Genomic DNA, 27,973 nt, shown 5'->3' with positions numbered 1-27,973 from the left:
AGCAGAGAGCCTGTGGCCCCACAGTCAGGGGCCTCGCTATTCCTGGTGAAAGCTTTGTCTACACAAGGCACTGCTTCCTCATTAAAACCTATACTGCCAATTCTAAGACTTTTATGCAGAGTTTTCAGCCTTTTTCCTGTGGAAATTTTCCCTTAGGAAATCAGATGATATCGAACATCCTTCCACCACTGAAACTGGGTGATTCTAAGGAAATGCGGAATCTCAGGAAAGATTCTAAGGAAATAGAAACTCAGAATTTTAACACTAATGATATCCCTGCCATGGAATAAAAGAAAAACAAAGACAGTGAGACTCGATGACTTGCTTGGGGTTCAAGAGTGTATTTAAGAACATTTCCAAGAGGTCAAACAAGCAAAAGGGAAACGCCAGCGACACTGGGAGGTACCCAAGTGTAGCTGCTGGGATAACATGGGCTATTATTGTGGCCAGGGGGCCTCTGGAGTGTGACATCAAAATAAAGCTGCAGCCGGGAAGTTGTATCCTGGCTTCTCTCCAAAAGGATGGTGGTTTGCATCTCATCCCCGCCAACTGGCTGATGGCAGGTGATAGCCGAGTCACATGGAGGGGGCCCAGCTGTCCGGGGGTTACCACTTCCTCCTCGCCCACAACAGAGGCCCTCTGCCAAGTGGATGTGTCTATAAATGCCTCCACCTTCAGCTTTCGGGGAACCGTGGACTATGCCTTCTGATATGACTTGTCAAAGCTGGAGGGAGCATTTCTTCCTCAGTACTCTAGCAGACAATGGGGAGGACAGGACGGTGGCACTCACATGAAAGCACGAAATTGGGATGAAAGAGATGAAGCAATTCAACAGTGGCAGATCTCGTGATAGTGGCAGCTCGGAAATAAAACAAGCCCCCAGTCACATGGTGTCTCGCACCACCAGCTTCATGGTGTGACTGCTTTGCAAAGGGAAGTTGGCTCAGGCCACTGACAAAGAACATCTAACCCCAGCAAGGCACTGCAACTGGGAGCCAGAGATGCAGCTTGATGGCTTGTTTGTGGCTTGGGGATCTACACTGGCAGTATTTTGATGCGTCCTTTTTCCTGTCCAGGCAGGAACCAGGGAATAAGTGTGTTTTAATAAAGCTTGGCCTCTGTACACCCGTGACCTTGACCTGGCTTGGGTTATCTGCTTATCCCATGTGCACTTCACTGAGTTATTTGTTTAGATAGCATTTTGAATGACTGATTTTTTTTTTTTTTGGACAGGATCTTACTTTGTCATCCGGGCTGGAGTGCAGTGGCACGATCTCACCTTACTGCAGCCATGACTTACCAGACTCAAGTGATCCTCCTGCTTCTGCCTCCCAAGTAGCTGGGACTACAGACTACAGGTACACACCGTCATGCCTGGCTAATTTTTGTCTTTTTTTAGAGATGGGGTTTCGCCATGTTGCCCAGGCTGGTCTCAAACTCCTGAACTCAAGCAACCCACCTGCCTCAGCCTCCCAAATTGCCGAGATTACAGGTGTGAGCCAACTCGCCTGGCCCGAATGATATTTTAACTTAAATTTAGAATCTTAATTATTACCTCATATCTTCAAAAAGGTCACACAATGGTGTAGCATTGAAATGCAATTTCAGAAGATGGCTTGCACACACCAGGCAGTGGAATTGATGGCAGTAGAGATGGCCAAATTTCTCAGAATAGATCCCGGAATTTCCAAAATTCAGAAAGTTAGAGTAATGGACAGTTTGTCAAAAACTTCTGGTTGACTTTCAGGAGAAGTCATGTAATTTCCATAATGTGAAATACCACTAAGGAAAGAAGAAACTTCAAGGGAAACTAGAAAATGCAGGCAAACTTGGGATTCTTGAGCAGGCCTTGAATTCACATTTTGGAAGTATTTTAGAGGTCAAGGGCACAAGTCCTGGTTATGGAAAGCAGTATGCCACTGAGGATGTTTTGCAAAGCTACTGATGATCCAGTATTATTCCCAAAGATCTCCAGACGCAGAATACAAAGCAGGCTTAGACTTAAATGTTGATTATGATACTAAAGAAGAAAGTGATGTGTTAGTGTTTTGATAAACGTATGCTATTGACAGTTGAGTACAGAGGATTTTTAGAGCCATAAAACTACTTTGTATGATACAATAATGGTGGATGATACATGTCATTATAAATTTGCCCAAACCCATAGAAGGTACACCAAAAAGAGTGAACCCTAATGTAAACTAGGTAATTATGATGTGTCAATGTAGGTTCATCAATTGTAACAACTGTAACACTCTGGGGTTGGGCGGGGAGTGTTGATAATGGGAAGGCTATGTGTGTTTGGGGACAGGGAATAGATGGGAAATCTCTGTATCTTCCTCTTAATTTTGCTGTGAACCTAAAATGCTTTAAAACATAAAGTCTTTAAAAATGCATAAGTTAAACAAGGACAGGACTCAGGAGAGGTGAACAAGATACCTGGGGTGCAAAAGGAAGGAGATGCGCATTCTTGGGGTTGTGCCGGTACAAGGCTAAAGGGTTGAGAAGTCCACGATATGGTTTATAATCCACAGCATCTTAGAATTGAGGAAATACAGTGGGCGCAGTTCCCCCAAGGGCTGGGGTTCTGAGCTCTGTATTGGGCCTTCCTGGCCTCGCCATCTCCAAGTGCTGTTTTCAGCATGAACACCAGCTCCTCTGGGGAGGGGCTCTGGAGAAGCTGGGGAGGGGCCCGTCCTCTGCACTCTCATCATGCCCTCCCTGTACAAGTCTTTCTGTGAGTCATCATCTCAGTGGAATTGCTTTTAAAAATCTGTCTCTTCCCCAGACTGTGACGTCCTTGGGAAGAAAAATTGTTGTGCTGCACCTTTTGTAATTGGCCCAACAACAATGAATTGATAAGCTCTGATGTCCTATAGAGATGGGAAAAAACAGAGTCCTCTGCGGCGTGAGCGATTAATTTTTCTCCTGTAATCATCAGTGCAGCCCTCTGGCGGGCTGATGAAATGTTTTCAGGAGCCGGAGGGCACTCCTAGTCCAACCAAGCCTTACCCTTGTCTTTGGTTGAGGAACAACTTTATCATTTGGTTAAAGTGGAATATGCCAAAGAAAGAAAAAGTTTTGCTTTTTATGACTCATGTCAACATTTTTTTAAACATCTCAAGGAAGTTAGTCAAAGTGCTTAGGGAACTTTGGAAAAAAGATGCCAGTATCTATGTACTAGTGCACTGCGTGAAGGCCCAGGTGCATTGTGTAAGGTCTCAGGTGCACTGTGTGAGGACACAGCTACATCGTGCGAGGCTGCAGGTGTGTGGCATGAAGCTGCAGGTGCATCAGTGTGGCTGTAGGCTGTTTAAAATCCTTCTTGTTCCACACAACTTAAAATGCTAACTTTCTATAGAAGCGATACCTCCTAGTTTTGCTTAGATCCCTAGACAAATAATCTGCTTTCATAGGAGCAAATGCATGGCTTATACCTGACTCTAGTTTCCAAAATGCAATGTTTAGAGTTAACAGCCTTTTCCATCTTGCTAGGACTCTGTAGCCACAGAATTTCCTGTTCATGGTATCTAGTTTGGATCTGTTTGTACTGGCTTATTATAATTTAAGAAGACTCGAGTTTGTAGCATTTAAAAAAGGAATTATATTTTATGTAACATGTACTTTGATTTTGGGTTCAGCAGGGCAGGAGATGGGCAGGAAGGTGGAAGTGCTGATAGCTGAAGAGATCTACAAGAGGATGAAGAAGGTCCAGATCGTGCCTCATTTCGCCTTCCTAGTGATAACTGCTAATATATTTCTATCAAGCCTCTTTTAATGGTACGTATTTCAAACATTTTGTTATAAACATAATACTCAGTTATTATAGAATTGAAGGAAAAACACTTTTAATGCCACCACTCAGATAACCAGTGTTGCTATTATGATGCCATTTGTTTTTTTGCTTTGCATATAAAGTCAAATACTAAATTTACATTACAGTGTAAGCATTTTCCTGAACAAAAAAACATGGCACACACTTTAATTGCACAAGACAGAAACAGTAGCACACAGAGCACACACATAAGTCCTATATCTCAATCTTGCTTATAGACCTTGATGAAAAATATCAAACAAAATATTGACAATAGAATCCAGTAATATGGTTTAAGAAATGTATCATGACCAGGTGAAATTCATTTCAGGAATGCAGAGATTAGAACTTGTTTGGAAATCTGTTAATGTAACTAACCTTATATAAAAACCCTGTATGATCATCCTGATACTGAAAAGTCATATGAAGATTCATGTGATTAAAAAAAATCTCAAACAAATAGTCAGCATTATGTTTAATTAAACATAGTCACATTAAAGTCTAAAAAGACGAGTGTCATCATTATTTTCTTGTTCTAAAAATCCTAGTCAACACAACGAGCCAGATAATTAAACAAGATGTCTAAACATTGACAAGAAAGAGGCCAAATTATCTTCACTTGAAGATAATATGATTGCTTTCAAAGGGAATCCTAAGAAATATTAGAAATAACATAGTTCAATAGACTGTACAAAATAAATATATAAAATAAATATTGGAAAAATATGTAAAACAAATATTTAAAATCATATATTTAATATATATTTAAAATCACATGTAAAAATTTAGAGTTTCTTATATATCAGCAATAACCACTTAAAAGTAAAATGAAAAATATATTCTGTTCATTAATCAGCAGCAATAAAATAAAACACCTAAGAATACATGTAACCAAAGTCAAAAGCAAAACAAAGTCAAATCAAATCTTTATGCACCCGTTCTGAGAGAAATAAGACTAGAATGAACTGACAGACAAGTCTTGTTACTGGATGGGAAGCCCCAGTGTCAGAAAGAGGCACAGTCTCCAACAGATCTCTAAATCCTATGTAGTCTCAAGAGGAATCCCTAAGGGATTCCAAGTGAATTCTGAAACTCAGCATGAGAATAGCCAGGACCATTATGGAAAAGACAAGTAAAATGGGGGTACTCCTCGCAGTAAATGTTATTATTATTGTCATTATTATTACTCTTTGTTCTAAGCCTGCCATTGTAGTGAATGACTACCACATATTAAAACAAAGCTATAGTAACTAAGTGTGTATGATACTAATACAGGAAAAGACAGGTCAACGGAACAAATTAGTTCAGAAAGATCCGAGTGAGTGAGTGTGTGAGCATGCATGTATATGTGTGGGTACGTTTGCATATAAATATATATATATATATATATCAGAATTTAGTATCTGATAGAGGGGGCATCTCAAATGTTTGGAGTAACTGTCTTTTTTGGTTTTGTTTTTGAAACGGGGTCTCTCTGTGCTGGAGTGCAGTGGTGTAAGCTTGGCTCATTGTAGCCTCGACCTCCTGGGCTCAAGTGATCCTCCCACCTCTGCCTCCCAAGTAGCTGGGACAACAGGCACACGCTAATTTTTGTCTTTTTAGTAAATACGAGGTTTTGCCATGTTGCCCAGGCTGGTCTCAAACTCCTGAGCTCAAGCCATCCTTCTGCCTTGGCCTCCCAAAGTGCTGGGATTACAAGTGTGAGCCACCACTCCCAGCCAGAGCAACTGTTTATTAATAGGAAAACCATAAAGCTGGATCCTTATCTCATTTTTTATGCCAAAATAAATGGAAAATAATAAAAAATTCAAATATGAAAAATGAAACCATAAAATGCTAAAATATAGGTGACTATTTTTAGCCTTAAAGTGCGTAAGTCATGATACCAAATGGGGAGCAACTATAAAATAGTATTTTATGGATTCACATAAGCAACATTTTCTAAAAGTCCTTTTGCATATTAAGAGTAATGAACAGGCCAGGCGTGGTGGCTCACGCCTGTAATCCCAGCACTTTGGGAGGCCGAAGCGGGCAGATCACGAGGTCAGGAGATTGAGACCATCCTGGCTAATACAGTGAAACCCCGTCTCTACTAAAAATACAAAAAAATTAGCTGGGTGTGGTGGCGGGCACCTGTAGTCCCAGCTACTCAGGAGGCTGAGGTAGGAGAATGGCGTGAACCCAGAAGGCAGAGCTTGCAGTGAGCTGAGATTGCACCACTGTGCTCCAGCCTGGGCGGCAGAGCGAGACTCCATCTCAACAAAAAAAAAAAAAAAAAAAAAAAAGGGAATGAACAAAGTTGAAATACAAATGATGAACTAAAGAAAGTTTAAAAGTTAACCATACATGTGACACTGGGTTAATATCTCGATAATACAAAAGAAATTTACAAATTAATTTGACAAAGACAAGTTATTTAATTAAAAAGTGATCAAAAGACATAAAGAGACAGTTCATAAAAGAAAAAAACAAATGAGAAATAAGTATATGAAAATATATTCATTCTCACTCATAATTAAGGGAATACAGATTAAAACAATGTAGTCCACGATTTGCTGCCGAGTTGGTGGTGATGGTAGATTCACAGTTATCAGGTATGGTCGGTGTAAGAGCAGTGGGTTCAAAGAAACTGTTGCTGGGGGTGTAATTGGCTCAGACTTTCTGGAGGGCAGCTTGCCAGCATGTGTTACCATGGAAATAGGTGTATTCATTGACCTAGAGAGTCCTGTCATCTGACTGCATCCTGAGGAGATAATTGGCCAAGCACGCAAATTCTGAGTTACTGTTATGGTTTTGCCATGTATGAATTTTAAGTTGGTGGTGGTTAAATTAATTGATCATTTTCTTTGTGATTTCTTTTATGCTTATGTAGTTCTTCCCTTTTTTAATTTTTTTACATTTTGACAATTACCTGGAAGGGTTTTGATTGTGAAGTGACACGGTATTTTAAATTAGTATTTTTCCAAGTTTTCATTTCCTCGCAACCTTTTGTTAAATAATTCATCACTTCACTGTTGATCTGAAGTGTACCCTTTATCATATGTCAAGTTCTTTGTATAAGATATAATTCTAGATTCTTAATTCTGCTCTGTTAATGTGTCTGCCTATGACTTGCTTATACTTGCAGTTTTAATTTAATACATACTAAAAGGAAGAAGCACCAGTCACTAATCAATACTATTTTCTCCCTACATTTCTTGTTTATTCTTCCAAATTTGTGAGATTTCACTAAAAATATCCCATTTGAATTTTAAATGAAATTAATGAAGCCATAAATTAATTTGGGAAGATTGACACATTGGTTTCTAATTCTCAGGAAACCTATGGGTTCTTGGTCATATCATTTTGCTCATTAATCCAACCAGGCCATAGGGCATGGAGCTGGAAATTGACCTCAATGGGAAGGTGGCCATGAGACCCATGACAGGCCCTCACTATCCTGGTTTATGTAAGGAAGGTGCTAGCAATCATGAGAGGCAGGGTCACTCCCTGTGAGAATTTACAAACTAGTGGCATTATGGGCCACAGGCTTATTTTGAAGTTTTACTCCAGGATGGATTTGCCCACGGGGAAGTGAGGTGTGTTTTGACACAGATCCCTTGGTCTGGGTGAAGGGGCGTGGAAGAGCAGGCTGGAACTGTCATTGCCTTATTCCATCTCCCTGCCCTCGATAGGGACAAACTGCCTTGGTAAGAGCTCCACGGGCCTCTTTGAAATCCCACCAGGGTTTGGTGGAGAAGCAGAAGGCAATAGGCCTCTGAATGAGGCAGACCTAGGTTTGATTTGTGATGGCTGTGTGATCTTGGGCACATTTCTTAACTTCTCTGATCTTCGTCTGAGACATGGATAATGGTACTTCCCTGATAAGATTGTTGTTTTTGTTAAGTGAGATAATAACACAAAAGATCAGTGTAGGTCTGGCACATGGTCATACTTAACAAATGGTAGCTATTAGCAATACTAATAAGATTAATGTTTTTTGGTGGTGGTGGGGATTGAACAGGTAATGGATACAAAGAGTTATGTGCCTGGCACATATGACCTATTGTTATTGTTGTCACTGTATTGTTATTATTATTGAGGTTGTTATTATTAGTGTAGCATCCAGGCATTCCACACAGGACCCTAAACCACTTGGGTACAAAGGCACTCATTGTGAACTGTGGTGGCAGGGGTCTCGGACCTGTGCCCCACCTGCCTGTGTGGTGCTGCCCGCGGGAATGCTGGCGGACTTGGCTCAGGTACCTGCGCTCCTGTCCATAGTGATGTGGGATCCCCCACAGCTCAGCGCCAACCACAGTCTCTTCTTGGTTTATAAACCCCCTTCCCACCAAAAAGAAGGGTTGGGGAAGCAGCCCTCGACAGGGAGATCAGAGGCTCAAGGTTCCAGTGCCCACCCAGCCTTCCTGAACTGTGGGACCTTAAGCAAATCAGGTTACCTCTCAATGTATTCTTTCGCTCATCCACACAGTTGGGTCAACATAACTAACTTTCGCTCCCTCCTAGGGCTGTATAAGGACAGAAGGAGAGATGTGCAGACAGCATCTGATGCACAGTAGACCCCCCAAGTGGAGTCACCAGATAAATGCAGGACACCCAGTTACATCTGAATTTTAGATAAACAATGGGCCTTTTTAGTACAAATATACCCCAAATATTCACAGAACATTCTTATACTAAAAAAATTATTTGTTTTGATAGAAGAGCACAGTAAATCTAACATAAAAAAGACAAAAAAATTATTTGCTGTTTTCCTGAAATTCAAATTTACTGGAAATCTTATCATTTTCTTTGCTAAAACTGGTACTCTTGCCTCCAACAAATATCATTCCTTCCCTGCTTATCATGTGTACACATGAATTTGTAAACAATGTTTACAATTTTAGATAAACAATGGGCCTTTTTAGTACAAATATACCCCAAATATTCACAGAACATTCTTATACTAAAAAAATTATTTGTTTTGATAGAAGAGCACAGTAAATCTAACATAAAAAAGACAAAAAAATTATTTGCTGTTTTCCTGAAATTCAAATTTACTGGAAATCTTATCATTTTCTTTGCTAAAACTGGTACTCTTGCCTCCAACAAATATCATTCCTTCCCTGCTTATCATGTGTACACATGAATTTGTAACCCTGACCATCTTCTGGTTCATTGTGAGGGTCTCATTAATTTCCATGAACTCATTCAATCAACACATGCTTGTTGGGCTGGTACAGAAGATGCACAAAGGCCAAGGACATAGATTCACCAAGTTTTCGGGCTTGAGCTTGTGTTATGAAACACCCTGGCAAGGGTCGAGGGCTGTTCAACTGTGAGCTGTTGGTATTATGGTGACCATTCAGGTTCAGGGCCTCCTTTTAGCCTGGAAACTCCAGGACGGCGTTTGATCCATTTCAGGAGCTTAATGTAGAGCTTAATCCGTCACCTTCCTCTGGGTCTCTGGGAGGGCCAAGTGGTGCACAGGGGATTAGCACCTCCATGCTTGCAAAGCTGCATCCCCAACCTGCGCCCCTCTCGAGCTCTCCTCACACCTGACTATGAGTCAGCACTTTATTCTGGCTCCCCTGAAGGCATGAGCCCCTCCTGTCTGCCTCTTGTGGAGATGCCTTTTTGGGGCCTTCCGAATTATAAAGGGAGAGGGCAGATGGCAGCCCGGGCCCACACCTTCAGATATTCCCTGGGTGCTGTGTCTGCTGTGTCTCCTGAACAGGGAGAGGGACTGCAGATACCTGCACTGTCCACCCGCTACCTCCTGGATCTTGCTGGCCTGTTGACGCAAAGGAAGGTCTCACTCTGTGGCTGGGAGACCTACCCGCCAGCTGGGTGAGTGATGACCCACCTGCCCGAGTGGATGACAGTGGGATGTCAGCAGATGGGTGCAAGTGAACTCTCCTTCTGCCTTTTTGAAGTGCTTGAACTGGAGGGAAAGACACCTTGCAAAGCTCTCAGTCACCTTTAGGAGGGGAGAAGTTACCGATGTACGTCAAGCTTTTTACAAACTTGTATCAGGGTGACATGTAGGTGGATAGTTGAGTGGCTCTCCCAAGGGGAGAACAAACGCCCAGGGGTATAGACCTGGATCCAGCTCCGGTGTGACCTCAGATCAGCACTTCTTTATGCCCCAGTTTTCTGTCTGCAAATCTGTATAATAAAATGCCCAATTCATGGGGTTGCTGGAAGATACAATGAAAAGATGCAACAGAACCGCCTAGTCTAGAAACAAATATTAATAAGAGAAGGCAAAGGCTGATCTGGAGTCAGGTGGAAATGGCTTCTCTTAAGTAAGCTGAAAAGATTTCCATGAAGCCATGCTTTGTGTAGATGTCCTGGGGGATGAGGGGTGGGCTCCAGTTCCTGCTCCCCTCCCCCTGGCCTCCAGGAAGCGTGTATGAGTGTGTGTGTGTGTGTGTGTGTGTGTGTAGTATGGACAGGGTGATACTATCTCACAGCAAAACCACCACCTGACTTTTAGAAGCTGAAAACCTGTCTCTGCAGAATTCCAACTAGCCGGCACACCCAAAAAACGACGCCAGAGGAATTTTGTCACACCTGGGAAGGGCTAGTGATTAATGTAATGATGCCTCTGTCCTCAGTTACAGATGGGTTAGCATCTGTGTGATGTAGAGTTTAAATGGTAAGTACTCCTTCTTGTTTCTGTGACCACCAATATATAGCCACCAAGAAAAGGTGCCCCAAAACGCTGACATGTGGGCATCCTAGATGTGGAAAGAAGGGAAATGACATTTCTTGGGTGCAACTAGGCCCCAGGTGCTCTGTAAACATCACTTTGTTCAAACTTCATTAGAACCCTGTATCATAGACAGGTTTTATCAGTTTATAGAAATGGGTGCTCAGAGGTTAAGCAACTCCCCCAGTGTCATGCAATTGTAACTGAGGGAGCCAGAATTCATACCCAAGACTGACTCTGTGGCCACAGAGGGCCTCAAGCCACTGCTCTGTCCCCCATGCCGTGGCAGATGCTGTACACTGATTGTGGCACTCTTTCTTGCTGCATCAGGAGGCAGCCTTAGTACTCTTCCAAATATAGCCGGCCACCACCAACCTGCAGGGTGGGGGCTGTGATCTGAACACTTGTTTCCCCCCAAAATTCATATGCTGAAATCCTAACTCCCAAGGTGGCATTAGGAGGTGGGGGCTTTGGGAGGTGATTAGATCATGGGAGTGGAGCCCTCCTGAATGGGATTAGTGCCCTTATCCAAGGAGCCCCAGAGAGACCCCTGGTCCCTTCTACCATGTTGGCGCACAGCAAGAAGCACCATCTATGAACCAGAAAATGGGCCCTCACCAGACACCCAACCTACCGGTGCTTTGATCTTGGATCTCCCAGCCTCCAGAACTGCGAGAAATATTTTTCTGCTGTCTTTAAGTCAGCGTGTTATGGTATTTGGTTGCAGCAGCCTGCATGGACTAAGAGTGGGCATGCAAACCAAGCCTGTGGGCCATCCCAGCACCATTCATACTGCCTTCCACCTGCCGTTGTTGGGCTCTTTGTGTCAGCTCACATGGGTTTTAGGGCCCAGCTCCTCTGCAGAATTCTGATGCCTGGTTCAGGTAGGCAGGGCCAGGTATAGGCATGCAGGGAAAGAGTCACCATTTCCTGTGAGGATTTATTGTTGATGTGGGGAGTTTTTTCATTAGCAATCCATATATGTGAGTCAATCATTGCCCTCTCCTTTTTTGAGACATAAGTACCTCTGGGATAGGTAACACCTGTACTTTACTGCAAATTTATCTTTTGGATTTTTTTTTTCTTTAATTTTTTTGTCCAGAAGGATACGCTAGAGTTTTCCAGTTGTCTGGGGGTACTGGCTGAAACCCAAAGCTTAGAACAACAGTCAATCTCCCTTGCCACGCCCCTCTTTTCCTGCAACACACACATTTTAAAGACAGGTGCTAGACCATCCAGGCAGAAGTTGCTAAGAAGTATTCCAACTGGTCCTGCAAGTCCTGGTCTTGGCACTTCATCCACCTCCAGTCTAGATTTAATCAAAGGCTAAAGATTGCTCAAAGCAGACTTCTTTAATGAGAAAGAGTGTCGACTCCCTGCTGTAGCTCCCCGCTGTGGCTCCCTCCCGAATCTGAGCATTAAACGCTTGGGAGTGGCATGCACATCCACGATTTGTTGGGGCCAGGGCTGGAATGTTTCTTTGGGGTCCGAGGTGACATGATCCCTTGGGTGGTATCCAGGCCCCAGGGACTTGAAAGCACTCCACTCAAGATTTCTGTCTGCCAAGGAGAGGAGACCCCAGCAGAAGGAGCCCCGGTGGGGGGTACCTACAAGCAAGAGCTGAGGAATTGTAGGCAGTCAGCTGGAGAGGGTATGGCCCATGCTGCTTAGATCAGAGAATGGGGCACGCTGGGGATCCCCAGCAAGCAGGTCTCCAAAAATCCACAAAAATCCTCTCCTTGAGGGATAGGGAAAGAGCCTGCCCAGACAGTTACGGAACAACAGCCCCCCAAAGATATTCAAATTTTAATCCCAGAACCTCTGAATATACTGTTTTACCTGACCAGAGGGACTTTGCTGATGTGTTTAAGTTAAAGATCTGGAGGTGAGAAAATTATCCTGAATGATCTGGGTGGTCCCAGTGCAGTCACAGAGTTGCTATAAGAGAGAAGAGTTGTGATAAGAGTCACAGGTTGCTATAAGATACAAGGATGGAGGCAGAAGTCAGAGAGGAGAGAAGATGCTAAGCTGCTGGCTTTAAAGATAGAGAAGGGATTACAAGCCAAAGAATGCAGGTGGCTTCTAGAAGCTGAAAAAAGCAAGGCAAGGGATTACCCCCTGGAGCCTCTGGAAGGAATGCAGCCCTGCTTACCTGTGTCAGACTTCTGACCTCCAGAACTACAAGAAAACAAATGTGTGTTATTTTATGCATCTGAGTTTGAGACAATTCAGCAGCCATGAGAAACGAATCCACCTGCCCTGCTCTGGAGATAGCCAGCAGCTGTGGAGCGCTGCTAGAGAAAACGCAGGACGCCCAAGTAGTGCATGGGACATTCTTATACTAAAAGAGTATTTGTTGTTTATCTGCCATTCCAATTTAACTTGACATCCTTTAATTTTTTTTTTTTTTTTTTTTTTGGCAAAATCTGGTAACTCGAAGCCAGAAGAGAGAAGAAAACCAACCAACTTATTTAAAGAACACTTTTATCCTTTGTTTTCCATCTCTCCTCCCTGCCCTGAACCTGGAGAGCCTGAAGTGGGTGGTAAACACGTGAGGAGGAGTAGAAATGTGGGGAGAGACAAAGAAGAGACTGTGACCCTCCCCATGGCAGGTTTTTGCTCTCTGGGTCAGGCATGGAGGTAGAAAACGGGGGAAGATGAAGGAGAGGGAATAAAACTTGCATGGGCCAAGTGATTCAAGTTTTCACTTAGATTGGCCTGGAAATTTTAATATCTAAAAATAAACATCATTGGTTAATATCTGAAAGTGACCAAAATGTTTCAGAATCTTATCAAGATATCATCCCAGCTGGGGAAGAGAAAACCGAGAGGGAAGGTCTGAAAGGCAGAGAGGAAAGGTAAAGGCAATACCCAGTTATACAACCAGGAGCCCAGAATGGTCAATAAGCCAGTTACCAGTTCTTACCCATCCCTGCTGTGTCCTCTATTGAAGTGGATGCATCATTTCTGGGAAGAGTGACACCCACATCTTACTATGCCATCATTTTACTGTATTGCTTTTTTTCTGTGCCAGGGAGAATGGTTGGGCACCACAGTGAGGGTGGAGGGCACCTCAAGAATAAGGACCCCTATGAACCTGGTGACCTCTGGGGGCCTGGGCATCTCTTGAGACTGGACCTGAGCAGCTTGGTGAACCAATCCCAAGTTCTACCATCAAAAAGAAAAATATGGGGTGCTTTCAAAGTTCTGTGCCTGGAGCCCTCTGGACAGCTTCTGGGAAAACTTCCCAAAGCAAGGGGTTCACCAGAATTGCACATGACCATGATCACGTTGGCCACAGGGAACTGCTGAGAATGTTTCTCTCCACCTGGTTTTCTTGACCTCAGCAGATGTGAATGGCTTCTGTCTGTCTGACTCACCCTAAGCCTGACCTATTTGTGAAATGCTTTCTCTACAAAAAAGTTAGAGATAAGTGCAGAGAATTATACATTTATAATCCCAGTAGAGACGGGGTTGCCTAACCCTCTCATTTCAGCTGCTCCCTGCCTTGCCAGTGCTAGGTGCAAGCTGACCAAATGTTGGTGAGTGTCTAATGGCCTAACTTATTTGCTCCAGTGGTAATTACCAGGATGGGAGGAGGTGGAGGGAGTGAGGGAAGAGGGAGGCAAAGGGCCAGGCAGCCAATTAGGGAAGGGTTAGGGGATCCCAGAGATCCATGTCTAATTCTGCGTCTGCTTCTTATACACCCAGGAACTCTACAGGATGAATGAACCACCTGTGGGGTATCAACACAGCGGGGAGTTGGCTTGGTGCAGTGGGTCCGATCTGGGTTAGGATTTTTTTTCTGCTATCTTTCTTGCTGTGTGCTGGTGGCTTTTCCACTCTGTCTTCCTCATAGAGATCTGCCCTCATGCTCTCAGACTTCATATAAGAATAAATAAAATACTACATACAAAAGGAAAAATATTATATACTGCAAAGCACTCTACAAAATGTATTGAAAGTGCTTGGAGAGCTTTAAATAGGGTTTCTGAAAATTTGCCTTTTGCATGGGTGGTAGGAAGAGAGGAAGTCGAGTTAATTCCAAATGGTGGCTGATGCTGACTTGGTTTTGATGGACTGAGCCAGCCAGATCCTCCAACCCGCCCGTACTCTGCTTCTACTTCACTCCCTGTCAGGATTTGGGTGTGGGAGCCTAGTGGGCCCCATGCCAATCTGGGTCATAACTAGAACCGCCAGTACTAATCATGCAGAGCTGCTGGTCTAGTTCTTATTTCTACCCCTACACCCATAGAAGAGGCCGTGCTCTTGGTCTGAGCAGAAACGGAGGCAAAGTGGACAGCACCTCACCCGCTCTGCCACGGCCACCTGCTGGCTGCCTTGGCCAGCAGTCACTGAGCTTGGAGCCTTGAGGGGGATTGGAAGTGACCTTGGGGCCATCTCAAAGGACACACCTGTTTCTGCTGCCAAGAGCAGCTACCTACAAGGGCGTGTATGGGTTTTTTTCCGTTGCTGAGACGGGTTGTATCCCTCTCCTAAAGCTCCCCTCAGTTCTGTCTATAAAAGATGTAATATGGTGGCCGAGTTAAGTGCTTGGATTCTGGCACTGAACTTGTTTTCTTGGAGGTTTGACTTGTTGCCATCAGCACGATGGGCAGGGGTGGAGCTGGCTTTCTCTGCCTCTGTTCTCCTCTACACCTGATGTTAACAGAATACCTGGATTCTGGGGGCTTCCAGGTCTAGCTGGGCCACTTTAGACTGTGCCAGGGATCTGTAAATAGGCAAGCAGTTGGGTCGGGAAAATACACAGGCACTGGAGGACCTGACAAGGTGAGGAGGGAGAGCGGGGAGGCCCTGCCTCAGCCAGGAGTCTTCAATGTAGATGCTGTGTGCTGGGCTCTGGTATGGCCAGCTCTGGGCGTACAGATGAGCTGCATTGGGGAAGTAAAAAGTGAAGAGATTGGCCACATTGAGAAGCAGGACCAGAGCAAAGTGCATTGACTGACAAAAGCATCTCTCTGAAAACTTTAGAGAACAGTCTTTTAGAATGTTATATGTCACTTCTGCTTATATCAAGATGCAAAACTATAAAGCCATTTCATCTTTGTCTTTTGCAATGATCAATAGCTAAAAACACCCCCAGCACATGGACAGGATGAGTACAGCATAGTGGCTAATTAAATATGCAAGTTTTAGACCCAGACCACCTGGATTCAAAACCTAACTTTACTCCCTTCTCACTAGGTGACATGGAACAAGTCATATGGAACAACCGATTCGTGCCTCAGGTTTCTCTTATGGAAAATGGGGCTGATAATAGTATTCACATCATAAGATTGTTGTAGTGAGAAGAAAATGTGAGTAATACATGTAAAGTGCTTCGAACAGGAATTGGCATGAATAAATGCTCAATAAGTGTTAGCTACTCTTGTTTTATGTCATTGTTTCAAGAGTATAACTTTTCTTCTTTCCTTTTGGTATCATGGATCCAATGAAAAATAGGTTGCAACCTGTATGTCAAGTTCAACCAATTGGTTGTAGCTACCTAGAGAGCTGTGTTGAGAAGGATTCTGAGGCCGCATCGAGCTCATTTAAGGGGAAATTATATAGTGTCCTACGAGTGTTACTATGAGTAGCATCTCTGCTACTGAATGCGGTAATGGGGAGTGGTGGCATTGGTGCCACATCATTTCCATTCCTGTATTGTATTTTGTCTTGTTGTAAGGTTTGTTTTTCCCTGCCTCTGTCTCAGCCCTCCCCTCCCCATCTGCCTTTGCCTTTGTAGGGCATCCTGGTCCTTGAATGGGCTTGGATGCCAATCGCTGCTCTGTAGAAGGTGCAGTCCATTCCAAGTAAGAACCTTCTGAGATGATGATGATGATGATAATGATGATTTTGGAGAGAGCAAAGACCACATGGCCTGATACTGAGGATGCTGCTAGGCTGTGAAGCACCCACAGGATCCTTTGTGTGCCAATCAAGGGCACCCTTAGAGAAACCAGGAAGATCTTCACTGAGCAGGTTAATCTTTGTGACCCCTATGGTTCTGGAATCGGAACACTAATGATTAGCACAGAAACTTCCCCACAGCCTCAGTAATCATTGACTTATTAATCCATGCAGTTCAGGACCTTGTGCTGAGTTATCTCTATTTCCATTCAGTGGTCAGTCTTTTCTGTCTGGACACAGGACCACTGTGGTCAGGTCATCCAGTGGCACCGCCATGGCCATCCTGGTTTGCCGAGTGCCATTCTGCTAACTTTTGTGAACTGTGCTCTGTCTTGAGTCAGACACCTGATTTGAATTTCTTGCTCCACCAATTACTAGCCTTATCATTTGGGTAAGCTGCTTAAACTCTCAAAGCCTCACTTTCCTTGTCTATAAAATGGGAGGAATGACAGTTCCACCTCATCAGGTTGCTGTGAGGCCTAATGAAAGCATGCATTGTAAGTGCTTGGTATGTGCCTCACCCATATTAAGCATGCCGAAATTGATAGCTCTTGTTTTCCTAACTCAATCAGAAAGCTCGTTAAGTGATATGACATAAAAATAATGGTTCATATGTGTATGGCACTTTCACATTCATTATGCTGGGCATAGAGCAAATGCTCAATGAGGATTAGCTACAATTATTATCATTAAAAACAACATTGACAACGACAGCTCAACTTAAGCTGCTAGGAAGGGTGAGATAATCATCCAAGTCCTAGATTAGGCTTCTTAATCTGGTGCCCCTGGACCCGTTGGTGGTCTAGGGATAGAATTTATGGGGTTTGTGACTGTGGATGAGAAAAAAACATTAGACCTTTATTTCCACTGACCTCTAATTGAAATTTAGAATTAATTTCAATTATGAATATAGGAAACAAAATACATCACCTGTGATGCTGACACTAATATACATCTACATCTTTTTTTTTTTTTTTGAGACAGTCTCTCACTCTGTCACCCAGGCTGGAGTGGTGCGGTGGTGCCATCTCGGCTCACTGTAACTTCTGCCTCCTGGGTTCAAGCGATTCTCCTGCCTCACCCTCCCGAATAGTTAAAATTACAGGTACCCATGACCATGCCTGACTAATTTTTGTGTTTTTAGTAGAGACTGGGTTCTGCCATGTTGGCCAGGCTGGTCTCAAACTCCTGACCTCAAGTGATCTGCCTGCCTTGGCCTCCCAAAGTGCTGGTATTACAGGCGTGAGCCACCATGCCTGGTTTAAATCTGCATCTCTTTATAGTTGTTGCAGATATCTCGAAATATTGGCTGTTCGTTGCTACTTCAAAATTATGGTAGATAGTAAATCTCCACTATAACTTATTATTTAATATCTTAATAAAGAAGCACATATTTTGATACATTTCAACATAACTGGTTTTTTTTGGATACTATATATCTTATTTTGTGCATTTAATAATCATCTTCAGAAAAGTTCACAGCTTCACCAGACTGCCAAAGGCGTCCGTGGTACAAAAAGAGTTAAGAAGTTACAGAGTGCAAGGCTGTCCCCAGGATCACCTCACTTCTGACACCAATTGTTTGTTGAGGGGTGGTGAGAGTGGGAGGGGATCAGGTCTGATCACACTCAGATCTGATAAATCAGCAGGAGGACTTCCCAATTGAAAGCTGTTACACTTATTTTTTATTTCAGTGGAAGGAATGGGCCAAAGGAAGAAGTGCATGGAGCAGAAAGTCCCGAAAGGGAAGCTTCCGGCTGTCCTCTCCCAGTAGACTCATGGGCAGCGCCAACTTTTCCTGGCCAGGATATGTGACAGTACACGTGGAATACTGCCCCCCAGGGAGCTCACCCGAGCCTTTGTGTACAGAGCTTTTACTGGGTCTCAGGCAGGTAGACATGGTGGACTCCCTATGTGACTGACCGTTCATCTCCAGCCCTTCTGCAGGTCAAGCTGATGCTTTGTGGCTGAAAACCCCCAGTATAAATCACGCTGTTAGGCTTTTCAATATGGTTCAAGACTCCCCAAGCAAACAAAGATACTCTTATCAGGCAGGACATCCCCAGGGCTTAGAGGTACCTCCCAGGAACCTCCGGCAATTGCCGGACATCTCTGGATAAGGTCAATTCTTTACTACATAGTACCCGACTCTTGAAACTGCCACAGAGCTGCACACCTGGAGCAGTTGGAGGTAGGTGAGAGGGTGGAAGAATTAGCTAACACATAGTTGTAGCCACTGAAACACAATTTAGTGGAAGATTTCTTTTTGTACCTGCAAAGACAGCATAGAGTTCATTGCTTTCAGAGGCAACTGAGTAGTTCCAGGTTAAAAGCATCACTCGGCCTGGGTTTAGCACCTAACACTTTTCAGTGTATTTTCATCTGTTGTCTCATTTAATCCTCAAAAGAGATGGAAAGAAGGGGTGTTGTTAAGCCTGGCCTGGAGGTTGGAGCTCACCAGGGTCATGGGATGAGGGAGCAGAAGCAGCATGAGGAGGGTCCTGGCCACTTCCCTCACCCTGCCCCACTCTGACTCCTCCTCCCAGGTTGTTCAGACAGAGCGAGTCCTGTGGCCAAGAAGATCAGCAGATATTTTGCAGCATCAGGTATCTGGTAATGCCTGGGTTGTACGGGGATGGTTGTTGTGGAGTTCACCACACTGGGCGATTACATGAGGTCACTGCCCGCCTGATGTAACCAACTTACTTGTGGGAAAGCAAGCTGTTTGCTGGAGTCTCTGAGGTCCAACATGTGTTGACTCGTCTGAAGCAAGCCTTCGCCCAGGGTCATGACCTCACCCTGAAGTTTGGTGTAAATTCCATGCAATCTCTGTGTAAACATTGGAAAGCCGCTCTTTCAGGGCACTTTCCTTTAGGGGCCCTCCCTGAGGGGTTAGGCCATTTCTGTGGGGCTGCAGCTGCAATGGTGATGACTGTACCTGACTCCTCTGCAGGAGGCTGAACCCCCTAAAGGGGAAGAAAGGCAGTGTGTCTAGGACTCTGCCCGCTCCCTCTGACCTGTACTGTTCCCTCGGGCGTTCTGGCGTGCAGCTGGGATCTAGATAGCCTTGTGTTTTCTCTGAAGGTGACATCTGTCTTAACAAATGCATTTGTATGTAATTTGCACAGGAATTGGCACTATTTTATGGAGGTCTGTGTGGTTTTTTTGAGCTACCAGTTTTGCTTCCTGCTTACCTGTGATGCTCATCCGTAATTATTGGAAGCACCACTCTTTCAGGAAGTAATCTGACCGGGTTGCAGCTCCATGGGGCAGGCCCTGCCCTGTCCTGTTCACAGCTGCATCTTGGCACCTATGACAGTGCCTGCCATGTATGGCACTTGCTAAATGTTTGTTGAATCCTGTGAGGCCACTCACTGACTTAGCTTCCTGTGCTCCTGTAACATATACTGCAAACCTGGTGGCTTATAACAGTATGCATTTTTTTCTCTTACCGTTCTGAAGGCCGGAAGTCCACAATCAGTGTTGCTGGCTGAAATCAAGGTGCTGGCAGGCTGCGCTCCCTCTGGAGGCTCTAGGGGAGCCAGCCTCTGATGGCTGCGGCAGCTGCGGCGTTTCTTGGCTGTGGTCACAGTCTCTGCCCCCACGGCCACATCGCCTTCTCCTCTCCTGTGTGTGCCTCCGCCTTATTAGGGCCACCTGGATAATCCGGGATCAACTCCTCATTTCAGAATCCTGGATGCAGTAGCAAAGTGCCCCTCCCTCTTTTCGGTATTGGTGGCAGCTACAGGTAGTGGGGATCAGGAGGTGGCTATCTGCCACACTCACCAAGGGGATGGAAACCTGAAGGGAGCTGGTCAGTGGTGGCAGTGTCACTCCCGCTGCCCATGAGGCCGGATGCCTGCTGGGGAGTCTGGCATGAACATGAGTTGGGGAAAGGGAGTTCCATCCCAACCCCTTCCCTGAGGATAAGCTTGCCTGGGCAGAGAGCCTCCCAGTTTACATGGGTAAGGTATATGGATGTGCTTTGGTTAAGAATAGGCTGAGGTGGATAACCAGGCCTGCATGACTCAGTGAGTTTAGAGTGCAGGCATATAGCTCTGCTTGTTATCACAGCCATGTAGCCATAACATGCGAAGGCCATGCCTTGGCCCTATGCCACTATTGTCTGTAAAAGCTTAATTGGCCTGCTGACTCCGTACAGGCGCACTTGCACCCAGAGAGAGAGAGCGCCAGAGCTGTCCGACTTTGCAGATGGACAGGGGGAACCAGGACACAGCTTAGCCTACTCATACCCAGAGAGAGAAGGAGTTCAGCTGCTGACCCTGAAGGCAAGGGAGAGCTGGCCACGCAGGTGTGTGTGGGAGCTGGCTGCTGAGAGGAACCGCTGAGCCGGAGCAGGCAGCCAAAATAAAGGTGAACAGTGTAAAAGAGCTAGTGTAAGCTGCTGACGAGAGAGCTCCTGAATAAAATTACATTTCACCTGCCTTCAGCCCCCCGAATGTTCTTTCAGCTATCTGCTCATCCACCCACACCTTTCGGACCTCAGCTGGGGCTGGACCCCAACCCTGAGTGTAACAACAAGCGATACTTTTGTTAGGTCCATTTTCACTTCCTTCATCAGAAATGTCCTGAGCTCTCCCTGGGCACTGTCCTGCGGCTGGTAAGAGGCAGAGGTGAGTCAGATGTGAAGCCCACCCTCTAGGGCTTCCTCCTGGTAGGGCAGGTGGGCAGGTGAACCCGTTACGAGGAGCCCAACAAGTTAGGTGTGTACAAGGTTCAGACTTGTCATCTTGATATTTCCCAGATGTACCATGTTCCTTCCCACTTCAAGGCCTTGCCACTTGCTGTTCCCTCTGCCTGAACCCCTTTTTCCCCTTCCTCTGATAAGCTCCTAGTTGTACTTCAGGTGTCCCTGAAAGTCTTCCCCGAGGCCCTTCCCTTCATTATGCCAATTGCTCTTGTTCGACAATCTTATAAACCTGTGATTCCTTTTCCTCTCCCTCCTGCAGGGCAGGAACTGTGTCAGTCTTGTTCCTTGTTGTAACCCAGTGCCTGGCACATGGTAAGTACCCAGGAAATGTTTATTGAATGAATGAAAGAAGCTGTTGCACAGAGGAGGCACTGGTTCACTTAAAAGGGGGGAATCTGGGAAGGTTTTCTGGAGGAGGTGCTGACTAAGCCAGGTTTTAATGGAAGAATAGAAGTTTGCAGGGCATACCAGGCAGTGGAAACAGCATGCACAAAGGCTCAGAGAGGCGACGTCTTATGGAAGCTCACTGTTGTTGGAATGCAGAGTGAGGGGGGCAAGGGGTGAGGCGAAGGTGTGGCCAAAACGTGACCTGCTCATGGAAGGTCCAGTGGGTGTTTTCAGAAGCCAGGGGATGTGGGTAAGGAGGGGCTTAATGTGACCTGTGGTTTGGAAATATTGTTCTGGTGGCTGTGTAGAGTGGCCGGTGAGAAGCTGTTGTGATGCACCAGGAGAGACGTGATGAGGCTCCAACCTATGCACAGTATGAGGATAGGGAGGATGGATGAGTTCGAGATTTCAGGCGTGAGTCCCAGGGCTTGATGACTAATTTGATGTGGTAGAAGGAGTAGTCAAGAGTGGAAGGTGATTCCACTAACACAAACCACAGACACAAGACAGAAAAAGAACAACTTTGAGAAAATTGGGAAGGGAAAGGCGGTTATGTTTTAGACACATGGAGTTTGAGGATCTCTTGGGGCTTCATGTCAGAAGCATATAGTTTTATATTTGGCACCAAAGCTCAAAAGAGAAGTAAGAGCAGGAGATATAGATTTGGACTTTGGGACATACACAGTTATGTGCCACATAACAACATTTTGCTCAATGACAGACTGCATATGGTCCTATAGGATGATGCTACCATATTTTTGCTGGGCCATTTCTATGTTTATCTCCATTTAGATACACAAAAACTTACCACTGTGTTAAAGTTGCCTACAGTATTCAGCTCAGTAACATGTTGTACAGGTTTGTAGCCTAGGAACACTAGGCTACACCACACAGCCTAGTGTGTAGGAAACTATAACATCTAGGTCTGTGTAAATTCACTCTATGATGTTCACACAGCAGTGAAATCACCTAACAACTCCTCTCTCAGAATGTATCCCCATTGCTGTCATTCAGGAACACTTGATTATACATGGAAATTAAAGTGATAGGGGTGAATGAGACTGCCAGGGAGAGCGTGTGGAGTAAGACCAGAAAACATCTGGGCATAAAACACTCAGGGAAATAAAAATTCAGACCTTCAGAGAAAGACAACACCAAGAAACAATGATCAGAGTAGCAGAGGAAGCAGGAAGAGAAGCTGTCACAGAGACTGTTGAAGGGTCCCTGGGTGGCCTGCCCAACACATGTCCCTCTTTCCTCCTTCCCAACAGGTATCTGTTCTCCTTGACATAAGTGCATGGATGTTCCCACTCCACAGTGCGAATCCTCATAATGGAAGCCAAAGGTGGTTGTTCCATTCTCCTTGCCAGGGACTGGCTGAGGAATAGACATGTGACCCATTAGGGCCAAGGAAGCACGAAAGGGGCATTCTTCTAGAGGGCTTCTGAGAAAGGTTTCCTTATTCTTAAGGCAGAGGCGAGGATGAGATGATTCTATTTCATCTTTGGCCTTCATTGAGACTGCACGTAATATTTGGCGCAGTGGCAGCTATCTTGTGACCATAAGGAAAATTAGTTTCAGGGTCAAGTCAACACACCAAAGATGGCAGAGAGGAGACAGGGAAAGAACTGGGGTCTTTTATGACATTGCTGATCCATGGGCCCTAAATGCAATCACATGTATTTTTATAAGAGGGAGCAGAGAGAGATTTGATGCACATAGAAGAAATGAAGTCAATGTGACCATGGAGGCCGAGATTGGAGTAATGTGGCCACAAGCCAAGGTGTGCCAGCAGCCACCAGCAATTGGAAGAGGCGAGGAATAGATTCTCCCCTGGAGCCTCTGGAAGGAGGGCAGCCCACTGACACCTTGACTTCTGCACAGCATTTCCTCTGCCTTTCTGATCCAGGAGGTCAAGGAGGGTCCTCAGTGCTCCTGTGCCTGTGGCAGAAATGGTAGGAAAAGGCTGAGCTGCACTGCAGTTACACAAAAAGAGTACTTTCAAAAAATGGTCTATAGAATTCCAGGAGTCAGAAATTGAGTCATCCATCCAGGAATCTTTATTATGCACGTGCTGTGTGTCACACCTGTTGGGAATACAGTTATAATAAGACTCAGAATTAGCTGTGGGCCTCAAAGAACAGGGGTGGAAAAGGCCTTCTCCAGAGGGAGCTGGCAGCTCTGAAAGAACCTTATTGACGAAGGGGGTGGATTCATGTTGTCCAGGTACTGAGCTGGGGATGCAGCTGTTGGGGTGCAGGAATTCTCCAGCTCAGCCTGCTGGCCCTGCTAAGAGGCAGGCCTGGGCAGGAGGAGACTGGAATCTCCAAAGCAGATGTGAGGAGGGAGCTAACCCAAGGTCAGGTGTTGGCTCAAGTTTCTCCTGTACTCAACACAAGGGCAGTGGAGGAACCTGGCCTGGAGTCCAGCCTGACCCGGAAGGAAGTTCATGGGGTGAAGTGTGAAGCTGCCAAGCTCCAGGGGCCTCAGAGACCTGCAGCCGAGGGTGTGGAGTGGGGACTGGAAATAGCTGGCCAGAGAGCTGCCAGCCCTTTCCAGGATGGCACTCTTTCAGGCTAGAGGGGAGCCATGATTGCAGTCACTGCTGTGTCTGCTGGGCCCTGGAAGATGGTGGAGTCCCTGAGGGACAGAGGAGCTTCCAGGCCTCTCCACCCCTGGTGGGCATGCGGTGTGGTCTGGATCTTGGTTTTTATGTGACTCTCACCTGGGGATGGGAATGGTATGTGACCTCTCCCCAAGGCCCTCCATGGCACACTGGAGCCGAGAACTCCTGCTTGACACACCGAGTAAGCAGACAGGGGACCACGACGGCATTTTTCTTCAACCTCATGGAAGAAACAGAGCTCAGGGAAGAGGGAGGGGGTCTTGTCAGGAAGAGGAAGGAAAGTGGGGAGTGAAGTCCTTAGCCAGGACCCAAGGCTGAGGATTCCAGTCAGCACCCATTGATCAGAACATTCCAGCACATTCCTCAGGAAGAGAAGCCGCTGTTCTCTTTTTGTTTGTTTGTGGGGGCAAAGGGGATGGCACTTTGAAAGTCAGACATGGCGAAGGCAGCCACAGCTTTGGGGGTGCTGGGTGGTTCTCTGTCTCTCTTCCCTCCTCTGTTTCTCTCTTTCTTCTCGTCCCCTCTCTTCCCCTTCCCTTCTTTCTCTCTTCTCCCTCCATCCTTCCTTTCTCACTGTATGTCTCCTTGACATCAGGACTCTCTGTCCACCGCTTACATCTGTGTCTCTTCTTCTCTCTCTCTCTTGCTGTCTCTCACACAGAGAGCCTGGCTTTATTCCTATTACCTCAGCTGAAGGGTCAGGACACCTCAGGAAGCACCTGTGCTCCGGCCCTGCCCAAGCACACTTTGTCCGTGTTCTCCTTTACACTTCCTCATGCATCCCATCCTTTAACACTTGCTCACAATGTCATCCGTGCCTTTCAGGTCCCCTCACATATTTTCATCCGTTTTTATCAGCAAACATCCAGGCATCTTCCTGGTGCCCCATCCCATCCTCTTGGTCCAGACCCAGGCTGACAGAGGTTTCAGCTCCTTGGGGCCTGCTGGGGATGGGCGACAGGTAGGTGGTGCCCGCAGAGGTCGGGCTCCTCACCCTCGACTCCTGAGAAACCACTGAAACAGGAGGGGGCATTACAGCACCCTCAGCTCTCAGCCTCCTGGGCCTGCTCCCTTCTGAGGCCAGGACCCAGGATGAGAGCACCCAGGTAAAGGCTGCAGAGCTCCCCATTAGCACATGGTTTAGAGGGAGAGCCTGGAACCTGTTCTCTGACCGAGACCTCTGGCAAATCATGTAATCTTTTTGAGCCTTGGGTTCTTTTTTTAAAACCTGGAAAATTGGTATTTTGTTTGCTGTATTGTACAAAGGGTTACCCAAAATACCCATTTTGAGTATTTTGTACTCAAAATACCCATTTTGGGAACAAAAGGTGCCTTAATGTATAAACTCAATCCTGCAACAACCTCACGACTAGGCAGTATTATCATTTCTATGAGGATATGGAGGTTTAGAGAGGTGAAGTCACTCATCCTAGGTTGCTCAGCTGGTAAGTGGCAGAGCTGGGGTTCAAACCCGACAGTCTGGCCCCAAGCCCCACACCCTTATGGTTGAGTGTTTTACTGATGGTCTGTGAAATACTCTCTTCTTCCACTTTTCTGGGATGGCCTGGGAGAATACAGTTGGTGCCCCTCTCCGGGTACCTCCGAGAAACTCTATTTCCAGATCTGGCTCTATGGACAAGTGCCCACAGCGTGGTTGTCCAGTCTGCAGAAGTGATAACCCAGGTGCTGAGAGCACGTGGCCACCTCCATCTGGGTCTTCTGAGGGACACAGGGCCACTGAGTGGAAGGAAGACTCCGATCCAGGGCTGCAGTAACCATCTGTATTTTTCCCTAAGTCTCCTCAGGCTTTGTTGCCACAATACATTTATTTTTGGAGAACTACCATCCCCAGTTCAGTGCACCAGGCCTCTTATTTGCCAGCTGCTTTCTCTCTGGTTTCTGTTTAACTATGGTGTGTATTGACTTTGCTGCTGCTATCTTTGTTTCACCACTAAAAAGAGTATTCGAGTGGCAAGTACTGTTTATTCTCTCATTTCTTCAACAAATGTGACTTCCATGCACAGGACACTGTGCTAACTACTCTGGGGGATATGAAAAATGAAACTGGTGTGGCCTTTGCCCTCAGGAATCTTATAGTCCACTAGGGACATACCAACATGCACGGAGGTCACTGTGATGCCACGTGGAGTGTGGTGAAAGCATTAGCACCAAACAGGCATATTGGGACTTCGGACAGAACTCTTAGGGAAGCTTCCCAGAGGAAATTATGTATAATTAACTAAGTTAAAGTGCAGAGACCCCCAAAACACAGTGATTTATATAAGATCAATCTTAAGATATAATTGTATTTCTCTCTCCTGTGATCGTGCAGATGTAGGTGGCAGTTGAGGCTGCTGGGATAGCTCAGCTCCACAAGGTCATTCAGGGACTCAGTTCTGCTCTATCTTGTTACTTTGCTCCAGTGTTCCACAAGGTGTTGGCCTCATCTGTATGGCTAAAACTTGGTCATTGCCACATTAGTGTTCCAGCTTCTGGGCTAGGTGGAGAGGATGGAGGAATATACAATAGGTGTTTTAAGGCCCGGACCCAGAAATGGCTCACATATCCTGTTGGCCAGAAGTTGGTCATTTAGCACATCTAGTTACAAAGGAGATGGGGAAATGTAGTCGATAGCCAGGTGGCCAAGTGCCCAGCCAAAAGTTTAATGTGGAAGAAACAGATAATAGGTATTATTATCTCCATTACTCTATCACAATGAGTTGGACCTTGGCATATAAATAGAGCCTTGCTAAGTAAAAATTAGAATGAGAGGGCATTCAGCTGCCTTCCAGAAAATGTCAGAGGTAAGGAAAGGTGCAAGATGTATTTAGAGAAAGTGAATATCCAGCATAACTGAAGTGTAGGGTTTCTGTAAAGGAGGTTGTGACCTACCTACAGGTGGAGATAGGGCAGGCTTCATCTCTTTAACAGGCTGCTCAGCCTTCCAAATAGAATGTATCCATGCCACCTGTACACTTGTTATCCAAAACACTTGATTCTTCTCTAACCGACCACACAGGATGTGTGTTCTCTGAGCCCTACTCAGGAAATTTAACCTTGAGCTGATAGTGATCTAGATCCTATCAAAATCTCGGCTTCCTAAGGGTATGCTATTTGACTACTTTTTTAGCAATGATTCTTGTATGTATTGATGCTGATCCCAGAAAGTTCTATGAAGGACTACATTAGCCCAGTCTCCTAGCAGAAGACCTTCACTATGTTGAGTTTCATGTTAAGCTCTTGGAAGAGATGGCCACAAGAAGAACACTTTGGTATGTTCCAATAAAACATTATTGAGGATGTTGCTCACATTTTGTTCATGGTATAACATGGTATTTTTAAATAAAAATCAACCACAGGCTCTATATCTTGCCACATCCTGTTGCTCTGTCCTTGGCATTCAGGACTTCAGCAAACATTTATTAAGGCACTGACTATTGACAGATACTGGGCCAGATGCTTGGTGGGAATATAGAGAGAAGAGACACAGTCTCTAACTTCCAAGAGCTCACATTCTGGGGCAGGGGATAGGGATGTGTGGCTTGTGAGGCAGATAAGTAATAGGCATTTCTGACATAATTTGGTAAATGTTGTGTGAAGCACAGAACGAGATGCTATAGGAGCCTGGAGAGAGAAGGCGAGGAAGGCCTTCTGAAGGAGCTGAGTGTTAGAGGTTGAATAAGGGTCAATAACATTAATCATGAGGAATGGATAAAACAATGTTCTAGGCAAAGGCAACAGCTTAGCAAAGTCATGCAGAAATGAGGGCGGGTGGGGCTCAGTGTGGCTGTGGTTTAGGGGGAGGAGGGGAGATTCAGCTGGAGGGGTAGG

The 27,973-nt window shown here is 45.5% G+C and overlaps 1 long non-coding RNA gene across 1 annotated transcript; it reads left to right on the top strand.

Moving 5' to 3' along the window:
- The first annotated feature begins 679 nt into the window (after positions 1-679).
- LOC105476115 (uncharacterized) lies at positions 680-27,973 on the top strand. Its single transcript, XR_983871.3, has 10 exons — positions 680-1,094; positions 1,234-1,358; positions 3,642-3,780; positions 14,005-14,050; positions 14,220-16,809; positions 18,113-18,609; positions 18,965-19,024; positions 20,581-21,052; positions 21,389-21,441; positions 22,788-27,973. It is a non-coding gene; the product is annotated as an uncharacterized lncRNA (long non-coding RNA).

Source organism: Macaca nemestrina, chromosome 8 (genome assembly GCF_043159975.1).
Source record: "Macaca nemestrina isolate mMacNem1 chromosome 8, mMacNem.hap1, whole genome shotgun sequence".
Taxonomy (NCBI): domain Eukaryota; kingdom Metazoa; phylum Chordata; class Mammalia; order Primates; family Cercopithecidae; genus Macaca; species Macaca nemestrina.
Note: the sequence above shows the minus strand (reverse complement) of the source record. Positions and strands in the feature narration are given on the sequence as shown.